Source organism: Polypterus senegalus, chromosome 12 (assembly GCF_016835505.1).
Source record: "Polypterus senegalus isolate Bchr_013 chromosome 12, ASM1683550v1, whole genome shotgun sequence".
In the NCBI taxonomy this organism is placed as follows: domain Eukaryota; kingdom Metazoa; phylum Chordata; class Cladistia; order Polypteriformes; family Polypteridae; genus Polypterus; species Polypterus senegalus.
In genome coordinates this window covers 50,966,739-50,977,957 of record NC_053165.1, presented here as the reverse complement: position 1 = coordinate 50,977,957, position 11,219 = coordinate 50,966,739, and the positions used below count along the sequence as shown (strand labels likewise).

At 44.4% G+C, this 11,219-nt stretch overlaps 1 protein-coding gene across 1 annotated transcript in view; it reads left to right on the top strand.

Moving 5' to 3' along the window:
• Nucleotides 1-259: 259 nt before the first annotated feature.
• slc6a6b (solute carrier family 6 member 6b) overlaps nucleotides 260-11,219 on the top strand; it is a 117,072-nt gene continuing 106,112 nt past the window's right edge. Inside the window, exon 1 of the mRNA XM_039771135.1 lies at nucleotides 260-779. The gene's annotated coding sequence lies outside the window, so the exon portion shown is untranslated. The remainder of the gene's footprint in view (nucleotides 780-11,219) is intronic.

The window sequence follows — 11,219 nt, the reverse complement described above, 5'->3', positions numbered from 1 at the left end:
ACAGGATATACAATGAAGAGGCCGAATTGCCTGACTGCAAGTCTTTGAAACCTCTACAGGAAGCGTGCACTTCAGACTGTGTTTTTATTTTCCTTTTTGACAGCTCTGGACCAACTGCTGCTACCTTAAACGTGCTGATCAACACACACACACATATTATGCGTATCTAGCCACGCAGTCTGAATCCTTGCTAACTTTAATTTGTGGTCCGATATTTTAACACGAGCTTTCCGTTTTTATTTGCAGCACATCACGTAGGCTACAACAAGCGCATCAACGGACATGCAAGTATAAGTGAAGCACTCACTTTCCAGCAATTATTACTATATATGAAAATAAAGCATTACAGACATGAGTGATCCCACGTGTTTGCCATTTCCGGCGCTTCTTATAAGATACGGGGGTCTAGCTGCATCTATTTCAATTGCCGTGAAAGCTGCCACCGAAAAAAGAAGCTCAGAAAGCCTTGACAGGATGCGCCGCGATGTTCTGAAATTGAAAGTAAAACTGCACGCGCGATGAGCTACAGGCTTGTGTGATCGCACTTGACTGCCCCCTTTAGATGAAAACGCGATCCTGTTACACAGCAAGTGAGGGCTGGCCGGTGTTTTTCCACTCACGCCGGCTTTCTGATGGCTACCCATTTTAAGACAAAGGTCAGGAAGAACGGCTTATAAATTACTTTTTGTCTGGTAATTCTCTTACTCAGTGCGTGGAGATCTCGCCTTTGACAAGAGGACAGCAATAACTGGAAAGGAATCCTAAGCAGACAATAGCAGGTACCAGCGCGCTGTCTTAATAGCACTGCCGTCTTTACCAATGATGAAAAGCGCTGCCTTATTTTCACTTCCTTTTTTCTGTTGCATTTTAGCTGCTTTGCAAAAAGCGTTTCATTTTATCATTTTTACCACCAAAACAAAATTTCCATCTGCATTAATGCTTTTATTTTAGGAGAAAACAAAACAACATATTTTAACGTGAAGTGCAAAAAGAGTTTAGCCAGACAGTATAATTTTATGTTATTTATTTATAGATTTTGTTTTTCTCTAACGTTCAAGTGGACTTCTTGAGAGGGAAAGAAGTGGCCTTTGACAGATCGCTACATTGGATACGCGCGGAGCTCCGCGACCTCATACCGACTCAGAGCACAAAGGTTTAAGACGTATAACGCTTTGATTATTCAGCAGCGATTAAACATTTTTGGCTTTACAAAACTGTCGTCTTGAATTATTATTTGAAAAAATAACAGCAAGAAGAAGCATATTTAGAATTTGTCTTACCAATCGACGGCTGTTTTTCTCCATAACGTGATTTTAATTAATTATGGGTATAAGACGTGTCCACAGGTAATAAGCCCTTATTGGACGTTATGGACTTACTGCTGGTAATCACACAATGCAGGACCCGTATTGTTTGGAAGGAAACACCGACCGGTCAGATTTTTTACAGCAGGTCCGCTCCGGTAACCATTTACAACCAACGCCTGTTTTCTGAAGCGTGCTTTATAAGTTACGTCCCTTCATCAGAATGAGCGACTTTAATTCACCACCCGAGACGACTTGCCGTGCACTAGGCGGTCCTTTCGATTTATTATCAGTTTGTCTTTTGTTCGACAGTACCGTATTGCAGTCCGTGCAGGTGAATATGATAAACAGGAATCTGATAAACGATGTAAAGAAAAATAAAAACTGGGTGTTCACATAGATGGATATATTCGTATTACACAAAGAAATGCAGGCAAATGAAAGAGACGTTCACAATCCAGCGAAAGTAGTATTTCTCAGTTTGACTCCTTCCATATCTATCATCCATCCATCCTTTATTTTACTGCATTCTTCGATCCTTTAATCTTTGATTTTACGGAGCGAGTGTCTAGTCCGTCCGTAACAGCGCACACTCCGTCGCGCATTCACTCACTCCCACCCGCCGGCGTCGTTGTCACCGATCAGTCTGCGGTTGGGAAGGAAACGCACGGTGAGTGAAGTGCCTAACGCCGCACACCGCCTTCACGCAATGTGATTAATTTTTGTTAGAAACATTTGTTATGAATAGTCATTGACCTAGGGGGCTGCAAGAAACATTTTTTTGCATTTTTATTAATAAAAAATTCATTCATACTCTTGGTTTGACATTTACATCTTGTTTCAGGAGCCCGCTAGTTTTTCACTGCTATCTTTCCTCGGACATATAATGGAAAGCCCACATTGAGAAACTGGATACTCATTTTTGTAAGCCATACTTCAGGCATATCTGTTTTTCTTATTACAGTGCCTCGTTCTATATCTTTGGCGTTTAGCTATTAATAAAAAAAAAGAAAAATGAGGCCAGCTTTGGTTATTTTTTTGCATTTTCTGAAAAATCCGAACGTTTTGGGCGGCAGTTGTTTTATTAGTTTTAAAAGTCAGTTCAAAATAGCGTAACGTTCTCAAAACGGCTTAATCCAAATCAAGTTTGTTAGGGAGCAGAACCTTTCCTGGCAACATGGGGTGTAAAGCAGGAACGAATGTGCCAACACGTTTAGGGCAGGGTTAACAATATTTAGAATAATCTGCCACCCCTAACAAAATAAATAAATGAATAAGTAAGGAGTGATTGTAATAACCAGGGGGAGTCCTTTGTATTATGTTCCTTGAGTGTAAAAAAGTCTGTTTTTTTTCTTTCTTTTCAATTAAAGGTGCTGCTCTTCATAACACTTAATAAATAAAACTACAGCAGCTCTTAAGTCTCTCAGTGCTGGGATGTACATTGGAGTGAAGTTATTAACAGTGATGCCTTGAGATGGCATAGTGGTTACGCTCTTAAAACTATTCATTCTGAAATGGCATCCTACACTCTTAGAAATAAATGGTGCCAGAGTGTTCCTTAAGAGTGATGCTATAGGGGGAACCATTTTTGGTTCCCAAACGACCTAACTACAAGAAGAACCCTTTATTTATTTAGATGTGTAACAACCTTTGTACAATACAATACAATAACTCAGGCTAAATTCAGGTTTTCTTACCCTGTTAGTGTCCTGCTAGGTTGCCTCCCTTACACTAAATATTTTTTCTACATAGAAAGCACAAAGAATCAACTTCATATGCAAAGACCCCTTCTCAGAATGAAATGGTGCTTTGTCAAGAGAAGGTTCAACAAGGAACTGCATAATCCAGTAAAGAACCTTGAAGTGCCATTAAAGAAGCAGTGTTGGGGCTCTGTTTCATTCTATGAAGGGTTTCTTTGTACGTGATGTTGGTTCTTTGTGCCCTGAAAAGGTGGATGAAACAAAAATCTTTAATGTCTAGTAGGTGACCTAGCAGGATACCACAGCTCAATAAAACCTCAACTTATTATGTGTGATTGTACACCGTGAGGGTCCTTTAAAAACCAGGAGCCTATTAGCATTTCGCAAATTTGCTTTTATCTATTCCTGGCTATTTATGGAGCCTGATATGAATCTAAATCAAATAAAGGCTCTTCATATGGATGGTTTCTTTGGGACCCAATAATGGTTCCCCTATGGCATTGCTCTAAGCACCAGTCTGATGCCTTTATTTTTAAAGAGAGAGAGATTCTCCCACCTGGGTTTATATACCTGCCTGGGTGATGGTTGTCTGTGCGGAGTCTGCATATCCTCTTCCATTTGTGCAGGATTTCTTCAGGTGTCCCCAAAGACGTGCATGTTAGCTAAATTGGTAATTCTAGATTGTCCCCATGATGAGCTGGCGCCGTTTTCCAGCTTTGCACCCAGTGTTCCCAGGATAGGCACCCAACCCGTCATGAAACCAAATCTGGGTTAAGTGGGTTTGAGAACGTTATGCTAGCAGCTTACTGTATTATGGGTGGGGAACTCTTTAAACAAGATTTTTAAAAATAAAATGATATGTATTCTTCAGAAATCACAGATAATATTGCTGTTGGATTAAAGCCTGGATGCAGACAGCGCTGTGAAAGTGTAAGTTGAAAAAAAACAACCCAATAAACTGATTTGCCAGCTGGAATTATGCTTGTCCTGCTTCATTATAAACACATATTAATACGGTCTGAGTGCATCAGAAAGTTCCTGTCCCATCTGGGAAATGTGGCACATTTTATTGCCTGCAGTTGATGTAGAAATGCACGTAGGTTGGTAGCTTATCCTATTTATCACTGTAATTTGTACAAGATAGTAACCGGACAAGTAATAATTTATATTTGCTTTCAGTCTTTAAACTCCTACTCTGTTTCCCCTAACAAAAAACACAGGACAAGCCACCCCCAGTCATTTGTTATTTGATACAAGCATTGTTCTGCTTCAGCGATCACAGAGTATTTCAGGAGCACCTTCATTTTTTTATGTAAATCGACAGAATCATTCTTGAAATGATGTTGATGTCTGTCATTTTAAAGTTCTTTTCACTTCAAGTTTTCCTAGTAGTTACCTTGACATGCGTGAACATCAGCCATTTGAGTAGCTGAGTTCAGAGTGAGGGTTATGGAATCGCTCAGTGCGGGTCCAATGAAGGCTGTTGGTTTCAGTTGCACCATCCATGTTGTCAAGTAAAATGCGCTTGGTACGTGTTAAACATTTCTGGCCGTGACGATGCTTTCTGTTTAGCGTGAATAGATCGGTGGTTCTCAAACCTTTCACAAGGCATCCCCTTCTACTTGTTATTTTACACTACAGACTCCCAACTGGAATTTGACAGATTTCTGTGACTCTACAAACCTTGTGAGTATTCACGATGACATGCCTGACCTACATATCTCTATGTATAATCCAGCGTCTGTCTCTCTGTCTATACGTCTGTCCACTTTTCACGAGAGAACTGCTTGGCGAATTTAGATCAGGGTTTTTTTTCTATAATTTGCTTGAATGTTCCGGTTGATTTTGCAACTTCTGTCATTGCACTGAGAATCATAGTTTGCTTGCTGGAGCAATATAATTGCGACAAAGGCTGCAGGCCGAGGTGAGGGCGAAGCATGATGTTAGGAGTGGGGAGTCAGTCTACCTTTGTGTTTTAGAATGTACCTTGCCTCCGCTTAGCTAGCGATAACTTTTTGTTTATTGGTTTTTAAAGTTTGTCCTGTTTCACTAATACATGGGCAGAGCTGCAGAGGGCAGCTAGTAGAATTATATAAAATTGTAGATGAAAAGGGGCTAGAGGTCTTAAAACATTACATTTTATAATGAGAAGAACCATGCATCCATCCATTCTCTTCCACTTATCCGATATCAGATCGTGGGGGCAGCAGCTTGAGCAGAGATGCCCAGACTTCCCTCTCCCCGGCCACTTCTTCTAGCTCTTCCGGGGGAATCCTGAGGCGTTCACAAGCCAGCCAAGAGACATAGTCCCTCCAGCATGTCCTGAGTCTTTCCCAGGGCATCCTCCCGGGTAGATGTGCCCGGAACACCTCACCAGGGAGGCGTCCATGAGGCATCCTGATCAGATGCCCGAGCCACCTCATCTGACTTCTCTCAATGCAGAGGAGCAGCGGCTCTAGTCTGAGCTCCTCCAGGATGACTGAGCTTCTCACCCTGTCTTTAAGGGAAAGCCCAGACACCCTGCGGAGGAAACTCATTTCAGCCACTTGTATTCGCGATGTCCTTTCTGTCACTACCCACAGATCATGACCATAGGTGAGGGTAGGAATGTAGATTGACTGGTAAATTGAGAGATTTGCCTTACAGCTCAGCTCCTTTTTCACTATGACAGATCAATGCAGAGCCTGCGTCACTGTGGACGCCGCACCGATCCTCCATTCTTCCCTCACCTGTGAACAAGACCCTGAGATACTTGAATTCCTCCATATGGGGCGGGATCTCACTCCAAACCCTGAGAGGGAACTCCACCCTTTTCTGGCTGAGGACCATGGTCTCGGATTTGGAGGTGCTGATTCCCATCCCAGCCACTTCACACTCGGCTGCAGACCGTTCCAGAGAGAGCTGAAGATCATGACCTGATGAAGCAAACAGGACACCACCATCTGCATAAAGTAGTGACCCAATTCTGAGCCCACCAAACCAGACCCCCTCAACGCCCTGGCTGCGCCTAGAAATTCTGTTCATAAAAGATATGAACAGGATTGATGACAAAGGGCAGCCCTGGCAGAGTCCAACTCTCACCGAAAATGGGTTTGACTTACTGCCAAGCTATGACACCAGTTGTACAGGGACCGAACAGCCCTTATCAGGGGGTCCGGTACCCCATACTCTTGGAGCACCCCCCACAAGATTCCCCTAGGGACACGGTCAAACACCTTTTCCAAAATCAACAAAACACATGTAGACTGGTTAAGCAAACTCCCATGCACACTCCAGGACCCTGCCAAGGGTGTAGAGCTGGTCCACTGTTCTGCGACTAGGACAAAAACCACACTGTTCCTCCTGAATCCGTGGTTCAACAATCTGATGGACCCTCCTCTCTAGGACCCCCGAAAAGACTTTTCCTGGGAGGCTGAGGAGTGTGATCCCTGTGTAGTTGGAACACACCATCTGGTCCCCTTTCTTAAAGAGGGGGACCACCACCCCAGTCTGTCAATCCAGAGGCACTGTCCCTGTTGTTCATGCGATGTTGCAGAGGCGTGTCAACCAAAAAAGTCCTACAACATCCAGAGCCTTGAGGAACTCCGGGTGTATCTCATCCACCACCAGGGCCCTGCAACCAAGGAGTTTTTTGACTACTTCGGTGACCTCAGTCCCAGAGATGGGAGAGCCCACCTCCAAGTCCCCAGGCTCTGCTTCCTCACTGGAAGGCATGTTAGTGGGATTGAGGAGGTCTTCAAAGTACTCTGCCCAACGGCCCACAACATCCCGAGTTGAGGTGCGCAGTGCACCATCCCCACCACTGCACTGTTTTCCCCTCCTGAGACACCGGATGGTGGACCAGAATCTTCTCAAAGCAATCTGGAAGTCGTTCTCCATGGCCTCTCCAAACACCTCCCATGTCCGAGTTTTTGCCTCAGCAACCACTGAAGCCGCATTCTGCTTGGCCTGCCGGTACCTATTAGCTGCCTCTGGAGTCCCACAGGACAAAAGGGTCCTGTAGGACTCCTTCTTCAGTTTGACGCCATCCCTCACTGCCGGTGTCCACCAACAGGTTTGGGGATTGCCACCACGACAGGTACCAACCACCTTACGGCCACAGCTCCAGTCAGCTGCCTCAAGAATAGAGGCACTGAACATGGCCCATTCAGACTCAATGTCCCCCACCTCCCTTGGGACGTGGTCAAAGTTCTGCCGGAGGTGGGAGTTGAAGCTACGTCTGACAGGGGACTCTGCCAGATGTTCCCAGCAGACCCTCACAATATGTTTGGGCCTACTAAGTCTGACCAGCATCCTCCCCCACCATCGAAGTCAACTCACCACCAGGTGGTGATCAGTTGACAGTTCCGCCCCTGTCTTCACCCGAGTGTCCAAGACATGTGGCCGCAAGTCCGATGACACGACCACAAAATCAATCATCGAACTGCGGCCTAGGGTATCCTGGTGCCACCCCTATGCTTGAACATGGTGTTCATTATGGACAATCCATGACGAGCACAGAAGTCCAATAACAAAACACCGCTTGGGTTCAGATTGGGGGCATTCCTCCCAATCACTTCCTTCCAGGTCTCACTGTCATTGCCCATGTGAGCATTGAAGTCTCCCAGCAGAATGAGGGAGTCCCCAGAAGGTGTGCCCTCTAGCACCCCCTCCAGGGACTCCAAAAAGGGTGGGTACTCCAGACTGCAATTCAGCGCATACGCACAGACAACAGTTAGGACCCGTACCCACACCTGAAGGCTACCCTCTCATCTACTGGGGTGAACCCCAATGAACAGGCTCCAAGTCGGGGGGCAATAAGTATGCCCACACCCGCTCGGCGCCTCTCACCGGGGGCAACTCCAGAGTGGTAGAGAGTCCAGCCCTTCTCAAGGAGATGGGTTCCAGAGTCCACGCTGTGCATTGAGGTGAGCCCCACTATATTTAGCCGGAACCTGTCGACCTCGCTCACTAGCTCAGGCTCCTTCTCCATGAGAAAGGTGACATTCCACGCCCTAAGAGCCAGCTTCTGTAGCAGAGCATCGGGCTGCCAAGGTCCCCACCTTCGGCCACCCCCCAACTCACACTGCACCCAACCTCCATGGCCCATCCTACAGGGGGTGAGCCCATGGAAAGAGAGACCCACATTGCCTCTTCGGGCTGTGCCCAGCCGAGCCTCATGGGTGCAGGTCTGGCCACCAGTTGCTCACCATCGAGCCCCTCCTCCAGGCCTGGTTCCAGAAGGGAGCCCCGGTGACCCGCGTCCGGGTGAGGGAAAACGCCGTCCAAAGTTTTTATTCTTCATGGTAGGTTTTCTGAACCGCTCTTTGTCTCGTCCCTCACCTAGGACCAGTTTGCCTTGGGTGACACTACCAGGGACATAAAGCCCCCAACAACAGAGCTCCTAGGATCATTGGGACACGCAAACCCCTCCACCACGATAAGGTGGCGGCTTGATGAGGAGAACGAGAACAACATAATAGCAAAAACTCTCAATGTCTTTCTCTAGTATTTAAGTGATCTTAGTTGAAAAAGATACAATAAACCGAAGTTTGTGGTTACCATAAAACACAGAGAGCAAAAACAAATAAATACAAAATGAACAATTCCATCCACCACCCCAACACAACACGTACAGCCTAAAACAAAAGCCTCGAAAGAACAATTTCACTAAGTTCAAATTTCCTATCTGCGTCCAATGATAAATAGACCTGCCAGTATACAACCTATGAGAGAACTGAAAGAATCCACATTGTATGGTTCATTAAAAGCAGCATTCTGACAGGAAGGATGAACGGGGTGCAAGTCCAGAGGCTCAGGGACGTGACTTCTCCAGGTTGTTCTGTCATTTGTTTTATCATAATTTTGAGGTTACTTTAACAGATATCTAGAGTGTACTGTATGTTCTATGGGTTCTCCTAAGATGTTTTCACTCTCACTTTCATGCATCCCAGACATTTGGTAACCCTACTTTAAGTAAGTTGTTGAGAGCTGCTGGTTTATTCTGAATCACTATAACCAACTTGTTTAAAAGCTTTACTTTAGTATCTCACAGTCTAAGGGCCCTGGCCTTTAACTCAGTATAATATGTTGACTATCTGTGTGCTTTTTATTATGAATTTCTTCAGCTCTTATGTGCTTGTGTTTCTGTTTCTTTTACCCTTTGGTTATTGTGTGTCTGATATGTTGGGTTTTATTGTATAGCACATTGGTCAACCTTGATGTTGTTTTTAAAGTGCTTTATAAATTAATAAATATATAAAGTATTCATCTTCGCTTGGGAAGTTTTCACATTTTGTTGTTATACAACTTTGAATCACAATGGATTTAATTGGTCTTTTTTGATATTGATCAACGGAAGAAGACTATTTAACATCAAAGTGAAAACAGATCTTTGCAAAGTGTTCCAAATTTATTACAAATAAACACATGATAATTGATTGCATAAGGATTCATCCTGTTAAGTCAGTATTTAGTGGGTGCACATTTGAAAGCGGGTGGCACGGTGACACAGTGGTAGCACTGCTGCCTTGCAGTTTCCTGGTTCGCTTCCTGGGTCCTACCTGCATGGAGTTTGCATGTTCTCCCCGTGTCTGCGTGGGTTTCCTCCCACAGTCCAAAGACATGCAGGTTAGGTGCACTGGCGATCTTAAATTGTCCCTGCGGTGGGCTGGCGCTCTGCCCGGGGTTTGTTCCTGCCTTGCGCCCTGTGCCAGCAGACCCCCATGACCCTGTGTTAGGATATAGCAGGTTGGATTATGACTGACTGACTGACCTTTGAAAGCTGGGATAGCCTTGAGAAGGGGTCCTCAATCACAGTCCTGGAGGGCCACAGTGGCTGCAGGGTTTTGTTCTAACCTGGTTGCTTAATTAGAAAGCAGTTCTTGCCAATAATTTCATTTCATGGCTTGTGAGTGCTTTAACTCTGCCGGGTAATGTCAGGTCATTCTCATATCCTAGATTATCTTCTCCTTTCTTAGAATATCATCCAAACGATTTGAAGGCCAAAATGGAGGAGTAATTCTCAGTCCTTCACTTTTTTCTCTTCACTTTCCTTCCAAGTATTTCATTAAACCCAGTAGTGTGTGAAACACTCACAGGTGTCAATGGTAACAAGCTAAATGGAGAAATGCTGGTCTCTTTTGTCATTTGTATGTTTTTGCTAATTATGAGAAATTAAAAACCAAGAATACAGCTGTTTAAGCTAAAATAAGCAATAAGGGTTCAAAATCTTAATAAGCGAGACAAGTAAAGTGAAGCAGAAGTGTCACTTGAGCAATAAGGGCTTCTTATTAAGCAACTGGGTTGGAGCAAAAACCTGCAGCCTCTGCAGCCCTCCAGGACCGCGATTGAGGCCCCCTGAGGCCCTTGAGTCTGAGCGCACAGGTCTCTCTCTATCGAATTTGATCTCCATTGAACTAATTCTTTTCCCCAGTTGGCTGCACCAGTGATGATTTAGGTGGGTCATATTAAAGGAGATGAATACTTAACTGATCAGTTGCTTTGTATTGTTTTCTATTTGCAATTAATTTAAAACACTTTGCAGAGATCTGTTTTTACTTTGACTTTAAGCAGTCTTTTTCTGTTGATCAGAGTCAAAGAAGTGAAAATGAATTTGCTGCGATTCAACGTTTTTTTAACAGCAAAATGGGAAAACTCACAAAGGTTAAGTACTTTTTTATAAGCACTGTACATCTTCAGAATATGGTTAAGTAGGTCATGGGAAAAAATGATTTGCAGTTAGAGTTTTAACAACGGAGGCACAGTGTTTTAAGAACTCCTGGCTTCAACTTTAGAACAGGTTTGCACTTTCTCCTTGGGTCGTTGTGTTTTGTCTTTTAACTGCAGTCCCTATGCAACACAAAACATGAACTTTATGTTCATTGACAACTTTAAATTGTCCCTGATTTAGTCTGTCATCCTGTTTAGTGTTGGTTTCCATCCTGTGCCCAATGCTACCAGAAGGGTCTGTGATCCTGTATTGAGACTAGCAGGTTTAGAAAGTGAGTGAACACTTTCATTATAAGTAGACTCAGTAAATGAATGGCTGAAAAGGGGTTCATTGTGCCAGCCATTTCTTCCTACCTGGATTGCGACCCACGTGCAGCGGGTGACACCTCAGCACCACAGTGGAACAGTGTGAAGCCCCGCACATAGGTGTGCAAGAAATAAAATTCAATAACTTTTCCTAGGCGTGAAAGGAGAAGAACATTGCCAAGGGTGTATTCTTCATGAA